Below are 24174 nucleotides of genomic sequence, written 5' to 3'. Positions count from 1 at the left end.
CCCCGAGGACCTCCAGGCTTCACAAATAGCCTGAGATCTCCCTCCTGAGTGGAGGTACCACTCAGGAAACCAAAGGAACCTGCAAGCAACCATTAAAGCGGTGAAGGTCGACTCACTGACCAGACGATATCTCCGCAACCGGAAGTCGCAGCCAGACCCTACGACACACCAACGACAGCCCGGCCGAAACATGCAAGTGTGCCAACGTTGGTGGCGCTGCGCCCTTCTGTGACCGAGTTGTGCCAATACCCGAGGTTCTGGTCAGTGCACGTCGGACAACCCCAAAAAAACCTCACACAGAGCTGCAACTGGGCCAGGAGGAAGCCCCAGTCGAGGGACTTTAGGAGCACCCTGGACCTCCTAGCAGAGCACCCTCGTCGTCCTTCAAGGCCCCCGGAAGAAGACTTAACTCTAGCTCCAAAGCGTTACATTGCACACAGCATACAAGACCTTCATCTCACCCTGCATCCGGCCACCCTGAGCCCTGCATCGTGGAACCTGCCGTGTGCCACAAGTCCCTAACCCCTTGCTACCGCGACAGCCCAAGGGGACCCAAAGGCATCACCTTTCAATCTGGAAACCAGCGCCTTTTCCAGGTGGCCCCTCCAAGTGGCCCTGTGCCAAGAGACTTTACAGCACTGCTCTCCAGCCGGAACCAGGAGCCGCCCGAGAATCTACAGCTGGCAAGGTGTGCCCACCGATGTCATCGGCCATCCTGCAAAAGAAGAGACTGGTAACTCACCTGTGTGATTTTATATGCATTTTTCTAGGCTCACACTGCAGGGGGCGTCATAGGGGACAGGAGAGGTCATCCCAGGGTAGGCACGTGTACGGAATCACCTGGAGATCCTCTTTAGACAGTTGGGCCACCTGGACACCAGCATTGGGTGCAGAGGGGTCAGGACTTGCGGATCCGGGGAGTCTTCTGGAGTCCTTAGGTGTAGTTTCTACTTGGACAGTATGCTGTCCACGCCAGTTCTTGGTCCTCTGTGATGCAGACAGTCCTCTGGAGGCTTGGCAGAGGTTGCTGGACCCGAAGGATGTGTCACTTTCTTTTCCAGGGCTTTTTGAAGCAAGAGAAAGGCAGGTAGGGGTGGGGCCAAGTCAGTTGTCATCTTCCTTCTTCTCTCCTGGGTTTCAGCTTAGCAGTTGTTCTTCTTTCTTGTGAAATCGCCAGGAATCTGACAAGTTCAGGAAAGCCCTTAAATCCTGGATTTAGGAGTGTTACAGGGGGTCAGAGGGCAGTAGCCAATGGCTACTGTCCCTGAGGGTGACTACACCCTTCCGGTGTCCATTCCCTCTGGGGAGAGGGACACATACCTCACCCTATTGGTCCCTGTCCTCCAAACCAAGATGGAAGATTTTCCCAGGAGGGGGTCACTTCAGCTCTGAGGGGTAGCCCTAGCTACAGTGATCACTCCTCCTTGTTTTCCCTAACTTTCCCGCTGAACTTCCCGCTAAAAGTGGGGCTTTGCCTGGGGAGCGGGCATCTTCACTAGCTGGGGCGCCCTGGGGCACTGTAACAAGAGGCCTGAGCCTTTGAGGCTCACCGCCAGGTGTTACGGTTGCTGCTGGGGGGCTGTGTAATGCACCTCCACCCAGGACAGGCTTTTTTTCTGGCCTCTGAGAGCACAAAGGCTCCCACCCCATGGGGTAAGAAGCCTGCCTTTCAGTGGCAGGCTGGCACAGATCAGTCAGTCCTGTACTAAAGGATTGGGTCAAATATATGGGGCATCTCTATGATGCCCTCTGAGTGCATTTTTCAATAAATCCAACACAGGCATCCATGTGTGTTTATTTTGCCGAGAAGTTTGATACCAAACTTCAAGTGAAGACATTATGGAGCTGTGGAGTTTGTAATGACAAACTCCCAGCCCATATACTCAGTATAACTACCCTGCACTTACAATGTCTAAGAATGGACTTAGACACTGAAGGGGCATATTGCTCATGGAGCTATGCGCTCACCTGTGGTATAGTGCACCCTGCCTTAGGGCTGTAAGGCCTGCTAGAGGGGTGAATTACCTATGCCACAATGGCTACACTGAATACTGGGAAGTTTGATATCAAAATTCTCAGCACAATAAATTCACACTGATGCCAGTGTGGGATTTATTGAAAAATGCACATAGAGGGCATCTTAGAGATGCCCCTTGTATGTTAGCCCAACTGCTAGTGTAAGGCTGACCAGTCTGTGCCAGCCTGCCACTTCCAGACGAGTTTCTGACCACATGGGGTGAGTACCTTTGTGCACTATGTGGTCAGAAACAAAGCCTGTCCTGGGTGGAGGTGCTTCACACCTTCCCCTGCAAGAACTGTAACACCTGACAGTGAGCCTCAAAGGCTCAAGCCTGGTGTTACTGTGCCCCAGGGCACTCCAGCTAGTGGTGATGCCCGCCCCCCTGGACAAGCCCCCACTTTTGGCAGCAAGTCTAGAGGGATAATGAGAAAAACAAGGAGGAGTCACCTCCTCATCCAGGACTACCCCTAAGGTGTCCAGAGCCGAAGTGACAGGTCTTGCTTTGGAGGATTAGGGATACGGATGTGCCCCCTCCCCAAAGGTAGTGGGCACAAGGAGGGTGTAGCCACCCTCTGGGACAGCCGACATTAGCTACTGCCCCCTGAACCTAACACACCGCTAAATTTAGTATTTAGGGGAGACTCTGAACCCAGCTCTTCAGATTCCTGCTGACCTCAAGAAAGAAGGACTGCTGAGAGGAAAACCCAGCAGAGAAGAGGCACAACAACTGACTCGGCCCCAGCCCTCCCGGCCCGGCTCCTGCTTCGAAAAACTGCACAAAAAAAAAGATGAAACGCGTTCTGCATGACCCAGCAACCCCTGAAAAGCCTCAAGGGGACAGAGAAACCATCTTTAAAGGGACCATCTTTAAAGGGACTCTCATCTCACTCCAGAAGCGTGGGTCCAAATACTCTGCACCCGATGGCCCCAGCCCGTGTCCAGAGAAACCAACTAGCCAGAGAGGATCCCTAGGTGACTCCGACTACGTGTCCACCCTGGGCTGACCTCTCTACACCCCCACAACGATGCCTGCAGAGGGAATCCCAAGGACCCTCCTGACCGCAACTGCCTGGGATGAAGATATCAATTGCCTGGAGAATCATTGCACCTGCAGTCCCCAGGCCCGAGCGAAACTGACCAGCATTGCAGCAACGACCAGCAGGCGGCCCTCACCCTTGCCAGGTCGGTGGCTTGCTCGGGAGGCCCCCCTGTGTCTTGCCTGCAGCACCTAAGCGACCCCCAGATCCCTCCATTGAGTTGAATTGAGAACCCGACGCCCTGTTTGCACACTGCACCCGGCCATCCTCGTGCCACTGAGGGTGTGGTTTTTCGTGCCTATTTGGGGCCACTTCAGTACTCCTCCAAACCTCCCCCCTACCCCCCCACCCGGTCTGTCCTTCGACGACACGGGTACTTACCTGCAAGCAGACCGAAACCAGAGTACTCCGTCTCCATAGGGGCCCACGTTATTTTGGCTCCTATTTGACCGGCCCTGTGTTGCTGGGTGTTTGGGGTTATCATGAACCCCCAACGGTGGGCTACCTATGCCCCAGACATTGGACCCTCAAGTTTGTTACTTACCTCAAAAACTGTACTTTACTTCCTTCCCCCAGGAACTGTTGAAAATTGCAGTGTCCACTTTTAAAATAGCTTTTTGCCATTTTTAAAGAAAACTGTGTACATTGTTGATTCCATTCAAAGTTCTAAGTATTACTCTGCAAAGTACCTTTCATTTAATGTACTTACCTGCTAAATGAATATTGTGGTTCTAGAAATATATTAACAAAATAATATTTTTCTATACAGTATAATACCTATTGGTCTGGAGTTAAGTCTGAGTGTGTGTTTTTACCTATTGCTTGTGTGTGTACAACAAATGCTTAACAATACCCTCTGATATGCCTAAGTGCTCGACCACACTACCACAAATAGAGCATTAGTATGATCTATTGTTGCCTCTGTTCAGCCTCTTGGGGAACCCCTGGACTCTGTGCACACTATATCTCATTTTGATATAGTATATACAGAGCCAGCTTCCTATACCATGTAATAACAAATGTCAGTTCTACCACAGACTCCTAATCAATAAAACATCAATATTTCCTCACCTCAAGTTTCAGATCTTAAAGAATCTGCAAATCTTTAAGAGTTCCAAAACATCACACCTGGAGAAAATTACCAAATCTACCTTTTAGACATAAGAGAAGAATTTTAAAATGGAAAATTATTTTGCAATTACTCAAAAAAGGTCAAATTCAGATATACTTTATTTAGACAATTAAGTCCATTTAAGTGCCATGTGCAAATAAAAACAATTTTTTTCATACATTTAGCCAAATGAAAATGAAAATTAAGGACAGATAACATCTCACACATGGCATTTCTACACATTTCTGTAGGGTAAACACAGATAACATAAAACATACAAAGATTAAAATGTGTCTTGTTGATATGATATAAGACAGAAAATAATTTCTACACCTCTAAAAATAAGAGATTTAACAGCAAGAACTGATAGTAGGTGCAGTTTTATGGTAAAACCATATAGTTTGCTCAAAGCAATGATTGTCTAAGAATCGAAAGGGAGAAATGAAGAAATCCAAAAGCTTAAGATGTTAAAAATCCACTTCAGATCTAGTGAAAGTATACTTCAGTACAAGTTCCGAAGCTTTGACAGTGGGCCTATGTCTTTAAGGTATTCAAGTGAGTGTGTTTTTGCCTTAGTTATTTATTCACCATATCCAGAAATGTAATGACTTGGGGTTGAACATCGATCAGCAGAAGTTTGACGGCCGCTAGAATTGTTCCTGTCCCTTCTTTGTTCAAAGGATGTCAGAGGAATCTTCTGCGTTCATCAATTAAGGCGGGACATATGCAGAGCAGATGTGTTAAAGATTCCTGAAATAGGCTGGATAAACTGCACATTTTGGTAGTTTGCTGACATACCCATGGGGGCAATAGGTCTAACGATGATAAACAGCCAAATCGAAGTTGGCTAAACTTGGCTTTATAATGCGACGAGAATGATTCTGTAACATATTTTTGAATCCCTCTTTGGGCATAGCTACGAAAAAATTAAACAGCATGTTTTGTTTTAATGAACGTCCGGTAGTCCTACGGAAAAAGATTCTCTTTGAACCTTTTTATTTAAGGCTGTTTTAAATTGTGGATTGTGGTAGAATTCAATTCCTCAACCAAGGGTCCTATCAGATCACCATCCAGTTACCTAGGATAGAAAAAAGAATGTTAATGATGTTAAGTCCATTTTTTCACTTCTGATTTTAATGCATTTTAAGTCATGTATTTCATGCATAATTCCTGCACCTGTGCTGGGATTTTACATCCCCAACTTGCATTTTATTCTGACCTGTGTTTTACTGTACTACACTGGTAGTTCCACTGGAATACTAGTGACCTGTCAGACTCTATTCTCTATGTGCAATGTGGCTTCTCTTTATACTGTATGTAAGGACAATCGTACCAAAGCTGCAGCCGATGTTACATTCCTGATCTTTTAGGTACCAAACTCACGATCTATCATTTTAGTTTGACTTGCAACATGCCATACAAGAGACTTATGCACTTTAAAAACTGATAGTTTGCTGCTGATTTCTGGATCTTTATCAGTATTTTTCTGGGATAGGTTCTATAGCCATCTTTGTCAACTACCAGCTGGCATGCCTTGGCCACAGCTAGTTGATAACCAGACAAGGGCCTAAATACACAAGCGCTGGCAACGCCAATAGGTCTCGCCTTTACAGGAGCTGTCATGAGGACCCTTTTAGGACCTGGGTTGGTCACCCCTGTTTTAGTTTAGTTTTACAGCTTATGCTCTTATTTATGTTAGCGAGACTGCTTTTAGGAAAGGCTTTTACACGTTTTATTAATTTGCTTTTATTCTAGCACACTGCTTGTTTAATTAGACTTTGCACCATACATAATTAGTACCTTTTGTCTAATGCTATGGAACATTTTACCCAATATGCCAGTTTGTGTTGCCCGTTCAGGAGACAGCTTCTATCACCCAGACACAGCATTACATCAGAACTGTATTTCTAATGTTGTATGGTTTGTTATATAAACCGTTCACTGACCCAAGGAGGGCAGGGGGCATTCCGTCCACCGTTATCCTGGGATTCACGATGTGAGACAGACAGCTCGACTGGCGCTGATCTGCCTGCTTCCAGAAAGGATTGTCATCTCTACACCACAGGCTTGTTCTTGACACTCTATCCAGGGTCAGAGCTGGGGTTAATCCTCTAGATCGGGCCAGGCAGGGGGTTACAGCCACTATGCTCTCAGAAATAGACATAGGGTTAGGCATGAACCTCCAGAACATCTAGTACCACCTACATCATGGTTGGATTGTTTATCTTTATCATGTTCGTAATGTTGTTTACCTTGCTTTGTTTCATCTGCCAAGTTATTGCAGGTCACTCTTTGTATGCTAGGTTGTGATTGTTTCAATAAATATTGAAAACGTATTTTGCACCTTTTTGTCTCTACTTGTCATGCATAAGTAACTAAGTGAAAAGGGTATGAGCTCTTTCCAAAGGCTTCCCTGGGGAGTCAGAGTGTCATCTCTAGGTTGCCATAATCATCTTTTACCGCAGTGAGTTTGGAGGTTTGGGTGAGGCACTGTGAGCTAACCAGGACTTAGGCTGGCAGATACTAACTGCGTGGACAGACTCAGTCTCCCACACATTTCCATTCTGCCGTCCTAAACATGCAGTCCTTTCACCAAAGTAGGAATAGCATACCAGAGCTATTGGCTTTGACAATGTGTTTTAGCCATGCTGTACACCAGCCTGGCTGCTGTTCAGCATGACTAAAAGTTAGTGGCATAGAGGAGAGCTGCATGCAGTTTCGTAGAGTGGAATGGTGAAGAGTGGAGTAAAGTGTTGTGGAGCGGAGTGGTATAGTGTGGATATACTGGTGTGGCAGAGTAGAGTGGACTGGTGTAGATTGCATTAGCATAGAGTGTTCCAGAGTACAGTTGCGCTGAATTCAGCAGCATACAATGCATTGTCTTAGAGTGCAGTGGCATAGATTAGAGTGGTGCATAGTAGAATGCAATGGCATTGAATTCAGCACCATACAATGCATCGTCCTTGAATGCAGTAGCATAGATTAGAGTGGTGCACAGAAGAATACAGTGGCGTGGAGTGGTGCATAGGAAAGTGCAGTGACACAGAGTGCAGTGGTGTGGAGTGGCGTAGAGTTGAGTGGAGTCCAGTGGTATAGAGTGCAGTATCAGAGTGCGGAGTATAATCAAGTGGCATAGAGTGCAGTGAGATAGAGTGGTGCAGAGTAAGGGAGCACAGAGTGGTGCAAAGTAGAGTATAGTGTTGTACAGTGCAGTGGAGTGGCGTGAAGCAGAGTGCAGCAGTGCAGAGTGGCGTAGAGTTTAGTGAAGGAGTGCAGTGTTGCAGAGTAGAGTGTCAGAGTGGAGTACAATGAGGCAGAGTATAGTGCAATGGCATGGACTGTAGTTGTGTAGAGTACATTGCCATAGAATGTAGTAGTTAAGAGTAGTGGCGTAGAGTGCAGTAGTATAGAGTGGAACAGAGTAGCAAGGAGTACAGTGGCATAGAGTAGACCTTTTCAGAATAGACTGAAGTGGCATGGAGTGGTGCAGGGTAGAGAGCAGTTGTTTAGAGTAGCACAGAGTGTAATTGTGTAGAATAAAGTGGTGTAGAGTGCAGTGGATTACAGAGCAGTGGTGCAGAGTAGATTAGAGTGGCGTATAATGGATTCCGTAGAGTGCAGGAGAATAGAGTTGGGTGTTACAGAGTAAAGTGCAGTGGCGTAGAGTGGCATAGAGTACAGTGGCGTAGAGTGGAGCTGTGCAGAGTAAATTGGAGTGGCCCAGACTGGAGTGGTGTAGAGTGCAATAGTGAAGAGTACAGTAGAGTGGCGAAGAGTGCATTGGTACAGAGTAGAGTGGTGCAGGGTAGAGTAAAGAGGCCTAGAATGAAGTGGCAGAGTGGCATAGAGTGGATTGGTGCAGAGTACAGTGGAGTGGTGCAGACTAGAGTTCAGTGGTGTGGAGTGGTGCAGAGAAGACTCGAGTGGCGTACAGTGGAGTATGCATGGTACTGTAGGGAACTGCCATTACAGAGAACACATTTTTGATTGAAATGACCATTACATTTGCACAGATATGCAGTTTAACTAATAAAACTACAGGGTGCACAAACGTAAATGTGTGGAAATTGCATCACTTAGTAGAATGATTTCTTTTGACCATATAAAAGTATTAGTTTCCAACATACTTTGTAAATAACAAAAAGGGTGCTTCGCTTGTGTTCCTAATTCTGATTTATTCTGAAATACTTACAGTTAATTTATATGTTGTTGTGTGCTAGAAAAAACCCCAGCAAAATTGTCACTTAAATCCTCTCGCTTTGAGGTCAGAGAAAGAAAAGTAAACAAAAGAAAGCACCTGACATTTGACCTCGGTCTTTAAATGCACATCAAATGTGACAAGTTAAGAACAAGATTTAAAGACCTGTTTACAGAAAAGGGAAAACACTGTTTAGGCAACAGGAGGGATGAACTGAACCTGGAGGGCCTAAAGCAAATAAAGCCAGTAAATAGAAAGCCAAAACAATGTGAGTTACAATGGTAATCAATGGGCAGAATGCAGCACTAAGTCAACTTTCTGAAAGCCCCCAAGATGTCTCCAGCAAACTAGACTGCTGTGCTCCCTAATAGACTGCTATCTAAAAACACTCTGGTTAATTCATTCTATGATGCAATGCTTCCTCTTAGAATTCCTCAACTGTCACTAGTAAATCAATGCCTAACAGATCAACTGTCTGCTTTCTAAGACACTGACTGTTTTCCAGTCGGATAGTTCTAAGATCAGTCAGTTAACTGTTCATCCCATTACATAAATTCGCAGCCTGTCATTCAACACAATAATGTCCCAGGTGGCTGCAAACAGGAGTATTTGCTCTTTGCGAAACCTACAACTGATCCTGAAACATTTCCAAAATGTAGGTCCTTCTCTCGGATTCTAGCTTTTTCTTAGAATTACACATTATCTGCCAAGTGACAACTTAACTAGAGGACAATTTTTTGCATGAATTTCAGACCAGGTTAACTTAATCAGGGGACCAAATTAAGTATGGTGTTAGTGCTAGATTACCTTTATTTTGCCACAGATGACAATGATCTAAATGCATTAGTCCTGCTAAACCTGTTGGTGGGGTTTGACCCTGCAAACTTGGAGACACCGCTACTTAGAACATCTGGCAAGAGTGAGTCAATTGTATGTCCGGGTGTTTTATAGTTAGGTCTAGGACACAGAGCTTTCCTGCTGAATGAAAGGTGATTGGGAATACATTCTCAACTGTTTTAGTACCTGAATGCCGAATGACTGGCATCTACAGAGGTGCCAACTGGGTAATCTCAATTGCACTAAAACAGAGGTGATGGTAAAAAAGAAAGGCCTATGGATAAATGCTTTCTGGCCTATGCTTCTGGAGCTTGTCCTCAACTGCACATTATTGTGGGCTTAAAACACAACTCCCAACTATTCTTAGGATGACAACTCTCTAAAGGGTCCTCAGCCCATTTCTATAAGATTAAACAAAACATTACCCTAAATTACACATAGCTGCAGCACCCCAGAAGTCAGTCGATGGCTAGTGCCTGTCTAGGCTGTGGCAGTGCTTTATATCTAGGCCACACTAAAGCTTCCATGGCTTACATGCAGGCAATCAACAACGCATCATGAAAGAAGTCCATAGAATCTGTGCAGCAACACTAGGAACTACAATGGCTGATCATTAATACACCATGTGTTGTCAACAGCAACAAAAACAGGTGATATAAGGAATGCATGAAATAAGCTCAGCCACTGGCAAAGGACTGGGGCTGCATCCCAGTCTATCGTTTTTGCCTGTCTCTCTAGATACACACACAGCCAAAAACAAATCATTCTTGGTCCTGCTCAATGAATGCTGCTGTGAGCATTTGCCAGTGGCTAAACTTAATTCAAACACTGCTTCCATCACTTTTTCTTTGTTGCAGTAGACACTCCAAATACAAAAGGTATGTTGTGATGAGGGTCTAATGCTCATTGTGCCCTAGGACTCAAGTAATGTCTCACTGACAAGGGCTCAGTAGGCTGAAAGTGCTCTGAAGTTGCTTGTATTTTGATATGAAGGGGACACAGCCTGTCAGTTTGAGCTTGCCTGTTCCTATTCGCACGGTCCAAGTCTGATTTCCATACAGCTTGTCTGTCTAAAATGACACAGTGGGAGATTAATAACAAGTTAGATATAGAACTCTAGGAGAAGGTTAGATATAGAGCCCGTGGAGAAGAAACTGCCATCTATTTGTGTGTCTTGTGTCTATAAATGGCTTATGCCTGCAGGGTAAATGGAGACAAGTCACAAATGTGAAAGGAAATTAAACATCTTTCAGAAGTCTTTATACATTAAATGTTAAAGAAATACATCTTACATAGCCAGATGAGCAGCAACCGCAAGGAATTGAACACTTAATTGTTTAGTGATTGCCACCAGTTTAGCATCTTGCCTTGCAGCTAATTCAGTTCCCTTTTTTGAACATCAGGAGTTTGACTTAAAAGGTAACACTGTCTGAACATGTTCACAGCGGCTGAGGGAGTACCCTAAGCAAGTTGAATGACGTTTCTCCAAGGAGAAGGAGAAGTCCTTTTCGAGGGCAATCCTCAAAGACATAAGCAATGAATTGTCCCACCCACATGTGAGATCCCGTAACACTTTTCTCACACAAACGTTGGTTGTAGACAAATAGTGCATAAACAAACTTTGCCTTTGCAGCCTAAAAAAGGCTAGAAATGGGCAACTTTCATTTCTTTTTAATTTTAGAAATATCTCCAGTTATTTGAAAAGGGAATGCAGGCCAATGCTAGCAGGTCGGCTGCACAAGTAAAGCAGAAAAAACTGGCACTGCGCCTTTAAAAGCCAAGAGGTGACAGATAGATCAGTCCATGTGTACAGAGATAGGATCCTGAGTGAAGATGAGAACCAGTTGTAACTGCTTGTCTGAGGAATAGGGAGGGTTGCTTTTTACTTTGATAAGGACTACCCTGGAAAACAACTAGGATTACAGGTAAGAAACTATCCCTTCTCTTCCATGGAATCCTCATCAATAGTCATAAGCACTGAATAGAATAGCAAGCTCATCCCAATAAATTCAGAAGACAAGAATAAAATAAAATAGTTCTCAATATCAACGAGAAAGATTCTTCAAAGAGGCCTGGCCCATCTGACCATCAGCTCAGACAATTCTACTTGAAAGTCTTGTCTGTTTCAGATACCCAAAGCCTCAAACTCTACTTGCACATCATCCATACCTGACCGTCCAGTGCCTCCCTGAAGCTCAACACAAACAACAATTTTAGATATTTGCCAAGAACAATAAACAAGATGCATTACAAACATAGCTCAAAAAGACATGCACCTCGACACCTTCAAACCCACCCTTTTCCTAAATGCCAGTTCACTTGGATTCACCTTGGACATCAAACTCATCATGAAGGAACACACTGCCAAAAACAAAAAACAGACTGCAAGGTACCAGCTCTCTCTTGTAAACAAAGGCAAACCTCTTCTTCCAGAAAGCGACTTCAGAGCTGCTGTTTGAGCCCTTTTACTCTTGCATCTGGATAGTGGTAATGCCCTTCTCCAGCTTCCACAATGGCACCCTTTAGGGGCATTCTACATGCTGCCATGCTGCACCACGTCTCACTCAGAGCCTGGCGAACTATAATCCCATCACTCCCAGCCAGATGGAAGTTCATTGGCTCCCCTTGCCGACCCACGCTAATTTCAAACCCAGGTGCATTATTTACAAAGATATCATAACCAGTACCCCCGTTTATTTTGCTGACAAGCTCAGCATCTCTTGTGAATCTCAATGTACCCGGAACCAAGGCACCACCAGACTGCAGTCTAAGAAGTCTAAAAACACAAAACAGAAAAAAACAAGACAGCAGGACTTTTCAATGAATGCATCCAGAATCTGGAACAACATCTTTGTATTCATCAGGGCCACCCAAACGTTGCTCTAATTTAGAAAACAAATAAAGACTCAACTCTATAAAGGACAGCACATCGCACTGCATTTTACATCCCCACCCAGTTTTCTCTACTCTTACTCATTCACTTTATGCTAGTCTCTGACCATGTATAGCACTGTATTGCCTTTTGGCTGGGTTTGCGCTACAGTAATACCATATACATACATACATATCTTGAACTGAAGTTATGGCTTTTTTTTGTTGTTTTTTGCAGCTGCAAATAGGTCTTCTTGTGGATAGTCCCATTCTTTGAAGACTCCTCACACTTCATTGAGGATTGAGTTATGATTTTCTTGCATTAGTGGACTGAGGGTATCAGCTTGCTCATTTTCACTCCCTGGTAGGACTACTGCAGCCGTTTTGAAATAGTTTGGGCTTCCAGGGACAATGGTCTCAAGAGTGTCCCCCTGCTTGATCAGACAATACACTGTGGTTGTATTGTCCACTGGTCTTAACTTGTTCGTTGTTTGGTTTCTGAACTTTTGTTTCCCTCTTCTTGCTCTCTTTTTCGTTTTTCTTCCTTTAAACTTTCTGACCCTGTGCCCTCAGCTGTCTTATTTGCATCTGCCAACAGGACTTTTTACCAGAAATCCTCTACTTCAGACTCCTGGCAGTTTCTGACTTTGATGTCCTCATGCGCCCAAGCCCAGATGGTTTTCCTGTTACCTCCAGGGATCATTATGTGCCATTGTCATCGGAGCATCAGGTAAGACTTACTCATGGGAGAGGGGATTGAGGCATATATATGATCATTACCTATAATCACAGAGATTTCCCTTGTGTATTTCACATAAGGAAATCACCACACAAGTCTACAGAACTGGGGGACATGGTTGCCAGAGGATGAGGTCTGTGATAGATGATCCAAGACTCCAGAGTTTCTTCACTTTCCCTATCCACCTTCACCAGTTGTCCATCTAGAAATTACATTAAAACGGTGGTTGGCACTCTACACTCTGTTCCTAATCTTTTGTGTGGATGACTGGAGGATTATCGTCTTAGTTTTTGCCATGTCGTACCCACATCCTCTTCACAATCGTGAAACAATAGTGTCATTTTTTATGAATTTGTTTTGCTTTAAGCTTAGTAATATCTTGTGAAATTAGTCCTTCGTGAACCACTGTCTTGCATCTAAAAAAATAAAATAAAAAAATCAAACATAATTTATAGAGCACAACTACTCACCCATAAGGGTCTCAAGGAGCTGAGGGGGTCGTCCCCTGTGCTTCAGTTGAAAAGCCAGGTCTTAAGGGCCTTCTTGAATTGAGGCAACAATGGTGACTGCTGAGGTGAAGAGGTGGGGTGTTCCAGCTCTTTGCCGCAAGGTAGGCAAAGGATCTTCCTCCGGTTGAGGTCTTCTGTATGCGGGGTATGGTGGCTAGTGCCTGTTGAGCAGAGCAGAGAGGTCTGGAGGGATAGTAGAAGGTGATGCCGTGGTTGAGGTAGGTGGGTCCTAGGTCGTAGAGAGCCTTGTATGCGGTGGACAAGGAGTTTGAATTGGATTCTTTTCTTGATGGAAAGCCAGTGGAGATCTCTTAGGTGTCTGGAGATGTGTTTGCGGCGGGGAAGTCCAAGATGAGTCTGGCGGAGGTGTTTTGGATGTGCTATAGTTTCTACAGGTTCATCTGGGTGGTGCCTGCACAGAGGCTGTTGCCATAGTCGAGTCGGCTGGTGACCAGGGTGTGGGTTACAATTTGCAGCAGTTGTTTGGGATCCATTTGAAGATCTTCTGGAGAAGTTGGAGTGTGTGAAAACTGGATGAGGCGACCCAGTTGACTTGGTGGGTTATGGTGAGCGACGAATCCAGGATGAAGCCAAGGTTGCATGCGTGGTTTGGATGGGGGGGGGGGGGGGGCGGTTAGGGGGGAGGGAAGAGAGGGGAATGGCAGGCGGAGGGTAGCAGGTCACCAGGAGTCGCCCGGGCTGATGTCAAGGGTCCCAGGATGAGGATCTTGCTCTTGTTAGAGAAGAGATGTTGTAGGTAGGCTTTATGTATTGCCTCTATTGGTGGACTCATGAATTTTATATATTTACGTTACAAAGAGGAGAAAGACTTCCAGTAGGCGGGAACACCTTTCTGAAGCCCACTAAGGAGTTTTCAGTTATGGAGATTTTGAGGGAAAGGCTTTGTAAAGGACATTTTGGTAAGACATATTGGTTGCAAGCTGCACCTTAAATTAGAATCACTGCACGCCTGATCAAGACAGGCTGAGAAGATGTGGGAGAACTACATTTCCTGTGGCACGCAGTTGTACTGAAATTATTTTGTATACATAAAATGTGAATCCTTTTCAATTTAAAGGCACTGGAGGCAATGGTAGGAAGCGTCCATGCTTCTCCAAGAAGTCCATGCACTAGTCTGGGTGGTTTCAAGGTCTATAATATGGGTGTATTTAGGAACTGGGTTGCAAAGGTTAAAGAAAGGTTGAGGTGCAGGATCGGTCAAGCCCCTGGAACTTGGAAAGAAGATGTGGCCTACTCAGTGGTCTACTGTGGAGCTTCCAACATGTGTAGGAGGGCCTTTGAACCATGCTCAAGCTACAAGGATCATATTTGCACTGAAATATGATGGCTTTATGCAAACAGCTGTTATGAGCAGGATCAGTAGAAAAGTGTAGAGAAAATTCCCTAACTGATGGAAAGAACACTCTCCTTCGGTCTTGGTTGGAGGAATCTGGAGGTTAACATTGTTAGAATTTGCCATTTTTGCCACACAAGCAGCTCTATTTGTGGGAAGCTGCATTATATATAAAGTAGCACTTAGGAGTTAGAGCTCAATTGTGCTTTTCTTGATACAACCTAAGAGCAGCGGCAGTTGATGGAATTTAAAAGTGGTGAAGATGTAATATGGTGATTTTTCAGCACAATTTCTCTAATAAATTAACCAAAAACACAGTTCTTATAGGCATTTTTAAAGGAAACGATTTCATAGCATTTCTGATTTGCTAAGTACGCTGGGCCTTCCCAGGACTGAGTACTAGGCAAGATAGCTTGGTGCTCCCCCCTCCCTTTTCAGTAGAAACACAACAGAAAAAACATCCAGTGAGAGACAGCCACACAATTGCAATTTTATTCCTACCCATAATGCATGTTGGTCTCTTTCTTTTCTCCCCCAGCCCGTCAAAGTTGATTGCACAGGAGGCCAAGGAATTCTTCATGGCACATCAATTGGCTATAAATATAAGAAATGTCCACTCAAATAATTTCCTTTTTAAGAAAACAACCACAATTTTACATTTTTGAGAAGAACAGGTTTAATTATTAGAAATCAAACATTAAACTTTATTCTCTAAATGCTTTGTACATCGTACTAACGGCCCTTAAGGTTATCAGTACTTCAAAATACTTTTAAATAAATATACATGATGAAATTAAATGAACACCTATGTGACTACAAATATAAGAAATATGCATTTAAAAATGTATTTAGAAAGAGACAAAGGTTTTTCATTTATACACAGGTCAGTATTAATTGCTAAAAAAATAAACGGTTACACTTCAGTTTTAAGTACTTTGTACAGCACTCTGAAACCCTTGGGGCTTCCAGTACTGTAGACAACATTGAAATAAAAGTAAATTATGATATTTAATAATTATGCTGTAAATGTTAATAAATATTCCCACAGAAACAAACTTTTCATTTTTAGACAGATACAAAATATTTAATATGAATGAACTTTTCAATTGTTCTTTTGAGATTTCTGGTATTCTGTTTCTTTTTTTGTTAGCTCTTTCTCCATTCAAAGCATTGACAATTCATTAAACTGAGCTTCAGTTTGTGTGTTTCATATCAGTGTGGAGTAACGTTGTGAGGAAAGTAGTATACTAAATGGTGGGATTGTGGGACCTCACCGTGTAATACAATCACAATACCGTTTTGAGTCTAGTCAGGCTCGTTTGTAAAACCTTAGCTCAATCCTGGATAGCTGTGGGCTCGAGCAATCAGAATTAGACAAAGGAACTAGTGTAGAGCATTACACAGTACCAAAACAACTGAATAAGAAAGAAGCAAGACTCTCAGGAAATTGAACACCAATTCATAAAAATAAACTATATTTTGATGAATTTATAGCCACTAAAATGAACAAGATCCACCAGAGGGTCCCGGGGGTATAATTACTTGAAGAAACAACAAATAACAGCTTTTTCCCCAACCACAAAAAAGCTCTGGTAAGTACTACAAATCTGGTACTTCAAACTTTTTGGGGGAAAACTTTTAACAAAGTTGAGTGTGGTCATTTCCAGTTACTTTGGGTGACCAACTCCTGCAAGGAGAAGGTCAGGAGAACTATAAAAATCCCAAGGAACAGTTACTTTGAAGAAAAGGCTGTTTCTAGTCCAGTTCTAGTGATAATGGCAACCTGTCAATGGCTTCTATGGAAAGGTCCTGATGCAAGGGATGCAGGATGCTTAAGATGCTGTAGGATGCTGTGCAGTTGACGGGGAGCTACTTCTCAGTCCATGGTCGTGGAGGGGCAACTTTTTCCACAGGGGACAACATCCCTCAAAGCTCTGATGGGCCCAGCAAAAGTCCAGTTGCCACTGGACTACTGGTCTCTGGTCACAACGAAGCCAGCTCTTCCCTTCTCCTGGCAATAATTTTCCTTCTGGGCAGCCAAACTGCATTCCGACAGCTCTCAGGTCCAGCATGCATACTCGGATGCAACCTATGATTGTTAGTACTCGGTCTCCCTGCCTGCACTTCGACAGTGAGCGAGGATCCGGTGATCCTGGCTACCAACTCGCCAATGCAGGCTTCTTCAGCTTTTGTAGCCCTGGTGCTGGATCAGACGTTAGCCAACAGACTCTGGAGTCTCTAGTCCTGTCTAGCGCTCAGGGACTATTTCTCCTCGAACAGGACACCGTAGGCAGTCCTCCTTTTGCTAGCCCAAGAAACAGCAGGTCTAAACTTCGGTACAGCCTCTCATTGCCAGGTCCAAGGTCAGCAGGGCAGTCCTTCTCCACTACAGGTAAGATCTGAGGTCTGGGTGGCAAGGGGTGCCTCCTTTATGCCCAGAATGTGCCCTCAGGGAACTAATGGGCTACTTGGGTCCCTCCCATCTGATAACTTTCTGTGAAGTGTGGCATCTAGCTATCTCAGAATGCTGTATTCTGACCACTCGCAAGATGGCACAACCTCTCTCTCTGCTTGCGGAGCTTGAAATCCCATCCCAGTGGTGTGGCCACCTGTGGTCTACCAATGCTCACTGGCATCATGTCTATCAGAACAAAACAGCAGCCCCTCTTGTGTGTGCGCCCACCAACTGTCTTTAAAAGACGGCTTACCAGTTGAAGCTCACCTTTTCTTGTGGCTTCCTGCCAGGAAGAGGTGATCCCTTTTCAAATGGCAGGCCTCTATTGTTCCCTTTGCTGAGTCTCGTTCACATTGCTCCCCAGGGTGTCAGGAGGCTGTCTTGGAAGATAATCTGTGTGCACAACCGTATGCAGGCACTGGAAGACACTGAGCAACAAAAGTGGAAACTTACTAAAGTTGCACTTTGCCCACTAGTGACATTAAACTCAATTTAACCACAACCTCAGATGTAATGCACTGATCCTTTTGATTCTTTGAAGTACCAAACTCAGTGGTCCCATTCAGAAGTTAGAAGGGCTGAAGTGTCACCCTGTAACTCTGTATTCACCAATCGAGTTACTAGCTTTCCCACAGTTAAAAAAAAAAAAAAAAAATTGTTTTTTACTGTTAGGACGTATAAAAATACATGTCCTACTTTTTAATACAGAGTACCTTGCCTTAAACCGTTCTTCTCTGCTCAGTGAGCATGTAATGATTTCATTGACTTCCGGCTAAATTCTTTGAATGAAAATGGATCTCAAAATCAGTGAAATAAGAACGTTATTTTAGACAAGTGTTTTTCATTTTTAAAGGGTGGTCACACATAGCCCAAGTATTTCTGGGTAGATTATCATGGAACTTTCTATCTAATCGAATATTCTGTGCACTGGAACAGTGGCATAATAAGGTTAGCATACGGACAAGCTTCAGATTTCATAGGGTCTTTTCCACGCAAATAGACATTTAAAAAAAATTATTCTGCCCACTCCCGGACAGGACTATGCAATACGGTGGACAATTAAACACAATATGAAAGGTAGAAAACCTCACAGAAAAAGTATGGACCTTGAAATGACAGCAGGGCTGTATCACAATTCCAAGTAGCAAGCTATTTAGGGCACTTATCTCCCTGCTGTTTGTTGAAGGCAAAAACATACCTTGGCAATCGGCCGCAAACAAACGACAATTAACTGATCGAAACAAACAAACGACAAGCAAATAACAATCAATCAGCTACAGGGGGATATTTACGTTACAATATACATGATGTGCATGGGCAATGAACTATCATCAAATGTTTTTACCTTCATATCATACAATGGCCTGTAATTAAAAAACAAGGTGTGTACCTTGCGACTGGCTGGGCTCATCCAGGTCAGAAAAAGAAAACCAAACCAATTCATTAAAATAGTGAAGAACGTTATAAGCCCTTAAACAATGTTGTCTAGGCAAACTATATTTCTACATATGCCATTTACCTTTATTGGGATCACGCAGATGAAAACTGAAGACAGTGTCCAACTATGACAAATTACCAGAGATGCGTTCTCCTATCTGCCACAGATCACTCATTATATCCTGATTAGATTATTATAATGCAGTGGTCTCAAATCTTTGCACTGGCCACTGGTTGCCAAAATGTTTATTTTAAGGCCCTTTACCCATGCCACAGAGAGTTCCTTAGAAAATAACTTGCTATATTCAGCACCTCTTAGCTACTACTGCCTAGGGAGATCTTTGTGCTCTTTGTTATCAAACCTACTACAAATACCTGAATCCAGAGAGCTTGAGTTGAAGGCCGATCTTTGCCTTTCTAGGAGCTAAATACTGAAAGTATTTTCCCCATCTTCTATTCTCCACTTCGATTCAGGTGCTCTTCTGTAAATCACTTAACAATATGACTGACTCTTATCTATGCGCCATTATCTGCAGATCTCGTACCTTACATCCTAGGACACTGTATTCCTAGGGTAGCAGTGTGTGCTCGATAAATATATTTAATTCATTCACACTACACTATAATTGCAATAGCTGAGAAAGCCCCAAAACCATAAACTTAAGCAGCCTTATGCGACTCTACACCTCGAACAAAGACCACCACCATTTCAAGATGCGAAATAAATCACATCTGACAAAAGAAGCAGAGAAATCTTCAAAAGGCACTCAAATCTTCAAAGGTTCAGCAAATCTACAGCAGCCACTTTCATACAGCACATATTCCAGCATCTGCTTTCATGTCTGGTGTGATTACACTTTACCTTCTGTTGCAAAACAAGTAAGAAAATTATTTTCCATAAACCATCTGTAGAGTAGGACCATGACAAAAAGATATTCTAGTGCGGTAAAGACACCAGTGATATTGTACTTTCCAGAAATAAGGCACCAAACCAATATCAGAAGCCTCAAAGGTCCAGTGGAGCCTATTAAACATCAACTCCGATGCTACCAGCAAAATGTAGTGATGTGAAATAAATCTTAAAAACCAACAGAACTGATAGCAAAAATGAAGTACCTCCCCAGCCACTCGAGGAGAGCTTTCTAAGCAGGGCCAAGGACTTCCTCCATGGTGCTAAAGATTCAGAGGGCTACTCGGCCAAGGAGATATGTGGCCGACATAGGTAATGGAATGGAAGCCACACCTCTTCTTCCCTCCACAGGGAACCATTTGAGCTTGCAGTATCCTGACCTAATTACAATATTTCCTTCTGATAAGCTGACACCTTTAATTGCATTTAATAATCAAATCGATTAATTCAACAATTCAAAACTGCTGCTTTGAAGCATCAACCACATACCTAACGAAAATGTCAAGATTCTTTCCCAAAAGCCCTTATTTCCACAATCTAACTTTTGAAAAACAAAATGAATGTAAGGCTGAATCCCGTGTAGTCTGGGATTTGCATTCTAGGTGGACCGAGCTCCGTGTATGAGTACTGCGCTTTATAGAGAACATTAATAACAATTGGAGCATCATAACTATTGTGTTGTGCAAATAACGGCAACCGGTTGTGGGGTTAGTTGATTCCGGACCACTGCATTCAAGATGCAATTAGCAGACAACTTCATACACTATGCGTTTTGACACATTCAGAACACACATTTTACAGTGCGCATTTACAACAGAGATCTTTTCTTCAGATGCTCCCAATGTCAAGAGTTCGCTGCCATTGCTCTCAGATCACCTGGAACCAAACTAGTACAATAGCAGAATGGAAGAAAGAGTGATCAAAGGGAGTCCCAAAACTCTGTGTTCCATGTGGAATTCAGACACCCCACCCTCCAATGCCCCTAACTTTTTTTTTAAACAACTTGTACAGTGTCATCAGTTATGTGTTAACAGCTGTACTGCTGTTTGGGAGGACCCAGGAACAAGGTGCTGTAGTTCGGAAAACCCTTCCCTGCATCAGTGAAAACAACAACCCAAATTCATGGAGCATGTGGAAGAAATCATATTCCTGTGTAGGGTTTTTCGATAGTGGCAAGACCCAGGGATGTGCAAAGGCGTGGACGCTAGTTGTAAATGGTTTTAATATCCGGTCACAAAGGAATTGGTTGGCTTATCACAGGTATTTCCACCCAGAGTTTCAGATGGTAAAATTAAGTGATTTGTGTTTTAATTATTTTTTCAGGAAAGGATATGTGAAAGATGGCATCAGCATCTGGCTGTGGAATAGCAAAATAGCTGTATCTACTTTTCTGAAATATTGGTCATTTTGCTTGTAATGGCAGGCTAGTTGGCGCCAGGCTTTATGGAGCTTCTCTTCTAAGATGGTGCTACTGTACAAAAGAAGATACACCAGCAGAGCTTGTCAGTGAATAGGAGGCTTTGGAAATACACAATATGGGATAGTTTACGAAAAAAAAAAAAACTCAAAGTGAAAAGCCAGAAGATGCTTGAGGGAGCGGGACATCTATGGAGCAGCATGAACAGCATACAGAGTGAAGGCTATGAGGAATTACTAATGTGTATGAGATGTTTTAAATCATTTGGCTACATGTGCATACTAGGCCCCCAACTGGGAATTGTAAAGACTGTCTTAATCTATAGAGTGTCAAATAACTGTTTAGTGTGCTTTAAAAAACATGAAAGTCATTCCCTGGTCAGTGAGGATGTATTTAGGAGAGCATACGCGTTAGAAGTAAATAATAATGGTGACAAATGGTGTGACTGGGTACATTTTAGAGTATAACTGTAGAATAATCTATCTGGATAGAAGCCTCGATTATTTCCATTCTAACTCATTGAAAGGGATCCCCAGCAGTTTGGACGGATTTTAGTTGTACTAGGGTGGATTAAGTACGATTAGCACATTTAGTGGTACTAGGGTGGATTAAGTAAGATTAGCAAATTGCCAAGAGGCACGCAGCTTGCTAAAATCTGTGTTCATACATTTATGGACAAGGGAGACACCTGCTACAGGACCACCCAAGTGGTAGTTTGCCAATGGTGTCCTGGGGTCCACCCTACAATGGTAATACAATAGGTATGTTCTCACTAGTACCGCAGCGCATTGTCATGTGGATCCATGCAGCCCAAACTGATGCCATTCTACTCCAGAAGTGATGTTCGGAGCCTATTTAGATGCCACACTGGAGTGCTGTCAGTTGCTTTCAAGGCTGTCCGAGCACCCAGACGCAAAGCCACTGGTTGTGACCAGTGTGCAGATTCCTAGACTTGGGATCTTATTAATGGATACAGTCCATTCATAAAACTGGGAAGAAGAGAGGGTTGGTGGGGAAATAGTAGCTAGATATAGTCTCTATCAGAAAAAGCATTACCAATGGTGACTGACTTGTCCATCTTTTAACCACAGATTCCGACTATCTGAAAAGATACGAAAGTAGTAGATATTTGGAGGCAGGTTTGTGAATGGGCTTAAACAAGAAAGTCTTGCAGAACAGTGTGTGTAAAATGCCCCTCCTAGTAAACCTGACTGTCCTGGCAATAGTGCTGTATGAATGTATTTGAAGGACACCCATGTAGCCACCTGGCAAATGTCCAGGACAGGGACTGTGTGTTAATGCAGTGGGAGCAGCTTTGGTCCTGGTAGAATGAGCATGCAGTCTTTCTGCAGGCTGCTTTTTGCCAATGCATAGCAGATCTTAATGTAGAGTACATCCAGCAGGATATGGTTCTCTTCTGCAGTGCCTTGACTTTTTCACTCCAGACAACCCTACAAAGAGCTGATCGTCCACCTGGTACAATCAGAGGAAACATGTTGTAGCCCCATCCAAAAAGCACATTGCAACAGGTGACTTAGAGTGCTGATCTGGCAACTGTAAGAAGGCCGAAAGATAACCCTCCTTATCCATGCCCCTTGTCTGGAAAAGCCCTGCCAGAAAAGGGACAAAACAAACAACAGAATGTTAGATAACCTATCCTGGAGGGAGCCAATCTGATGCATGCCACATCAAACCACATATTTGTTCCAGGAACAGGTGTTGAGGGACATGTGACTGCCAAAATGACATTAACCACCTCCAGAAAAAGGACATACGTGTTCAGCTGCTACAGCTCAATCTTCAAGCATGAAGGTGGAGACTATAAGGTCCATGTGTAGAACCCTCCTCCCTGAGGGGCAGAGGACATATGCTCAAGTACAGGTGTTCTGTATACTATATTATACATGCCTATTCTGAAGTCATTAGGGTGACTTGGGCCGAGTCTGTCCTACAGTCCTTAGAATTCTGGGCAGGAGCGGTATCATTGGAAAGGGATACTAGAGATCAGGGTTCCACTCGAGGCAGACAGGTATCTGAGCAAGGCATGCCCTGTACACTCCAAAGTGCAGAAAAGCTGACATTGCATGTTCTTGCTGGTGGCAAAAAGATAGAACCAAGGTTCTCTTTGCACAGGGTGCGTGATCCCACCCCTCCCTGTTTGTTGCAATACCACATCGCTGTGGTGTTGTCCGTTAGCACCTGTACCAGTCTACCCTTGATTTATGGCAAAATGCCTTTCAATGCCATGTGCATAATTCTCAGCTCAATTTGACTGATGTGAAGCTGGAATCGCCGGAGAACAGAGGCTGAGAGGTCCCCTTAAGGTTGGGTCTCCTGAGACTTCAGATTCCACTGCAAAGCCTGCATATGCCACTTGGCGTGCTCAACTAGCAGGAGGCCACCAACTCCATCAGTACCAAAGCTGTAAGCCTGGGATCACAGCTCGAATGTCCAGGAATCGCTGTCCCAGGGAATAGGTATGAAACCAAACTGTATCTAGCAATGAATTTGATGAAGGGGAGCGTCTGAGGAGTCAGGAGTGATTTCGGGACATTGATAATGAACCCCCAAAGATGGCAAGAGGTTTACTGTAATCTGGACATGGTTAACACTGATGGGCGAGCCTGTCTTCAACAGTCAGTAGTCGAGGTAGGCACCCCTGACCTCCAGAGGTATGTTGCCACCACTGCTATCACTTTCATGAACTCTTGCAGGGCGCTGTTGGGAGCAAAGGATAGCACTGTGAACTGAAAAATACTCCTCTTCTACCACAAACGGCAGGTAGTGCCGATAGGCCGGCAGACAGGAATATGGAATAAGTGTCCTGCATGTCCAACGCTACCAACCAGTTTCGAGGGAAGGCAAAACCTGTGTCAGTGTGAGCATTTTGAATTTCTCCTTCTGGAGGAAGGCGTTGAGGACGCAGATCTAAAATAGGCCAAAGGCCTCCATCCTTTTGGGCACCACAAAGTAGTGGGAATAACAACCACATCCTACTTCTGATAACTGCACCCTCTCCAAACCCCCTTTGGCCAAAAGAGCTTGCAATTCCTGGCATAAAATGGAGAGATGGCTCTCCATCAGTCGCTAAGGGGAAGGTGAAAGGTGCACCCTTGCAAACAATCTTTCAGACACACATGTCTGAAGTGATTGCTTGCCAGCTCTGTAAGAATCAGTGGATTCTGCCTCCCGCCGGGTGGCTGTGTCCCTGCAAGAGCACGCTAAAGAGGTTTGGCAGGTGGGGCATTAGGCAAGGCCGCACATGGACCTTGGCCATGG

The 24174-nt window shown here is 44.0% G+C and overlaps 1 long non-coding RNA gene across 5 annotated transcripts in view; it reads right to left on the bottom strand.

Annotated features, from left to right (window-relative positions):
* Positions 1-4269: 4269 nt before the first annotated feature.
* Positions 4270-24174, bottom strand: part of LOC138248590 (uncharacterized) — a 114132-nt gene continuing 94227 nt past the window's right edge. For all 5 annotated transcript variants that reach the window (XR_011194606.1, XR_011194607.1, XR_011194604.1 and 2 more), the window contains 2 exons: positions 15178-15270; positions 4270-5246 (listed from right to left, as the gene is read on the bottom strand). This is a non-coding gene — a long non-coding RNA (uncharacterized lncRNA). The remainder of the gene's footprint in view (positions 5247-15177; positions 15271-24174) is intronic.

The sequence above is a fragment of the Pleurodeles waltl genome, chromosome 8 (genome assembly GCF_031143425.1).
Source record: "Pleurodeles waltl isolate 20211129_DDA chromosome 8, aPleWal1.hap1.20221129, whole genome shotgun sequence".
Taxonomy (NCBI): domain Eukaryota; kingdom Metazoa; phylum Chordata; class Amphibia; order Caudata; family Salamandridae; genus Pleurodeles; species Pleurodeles waltl.
This window is presented reverse-complemented; position numbering and strand designations above follow the sequence as displayed.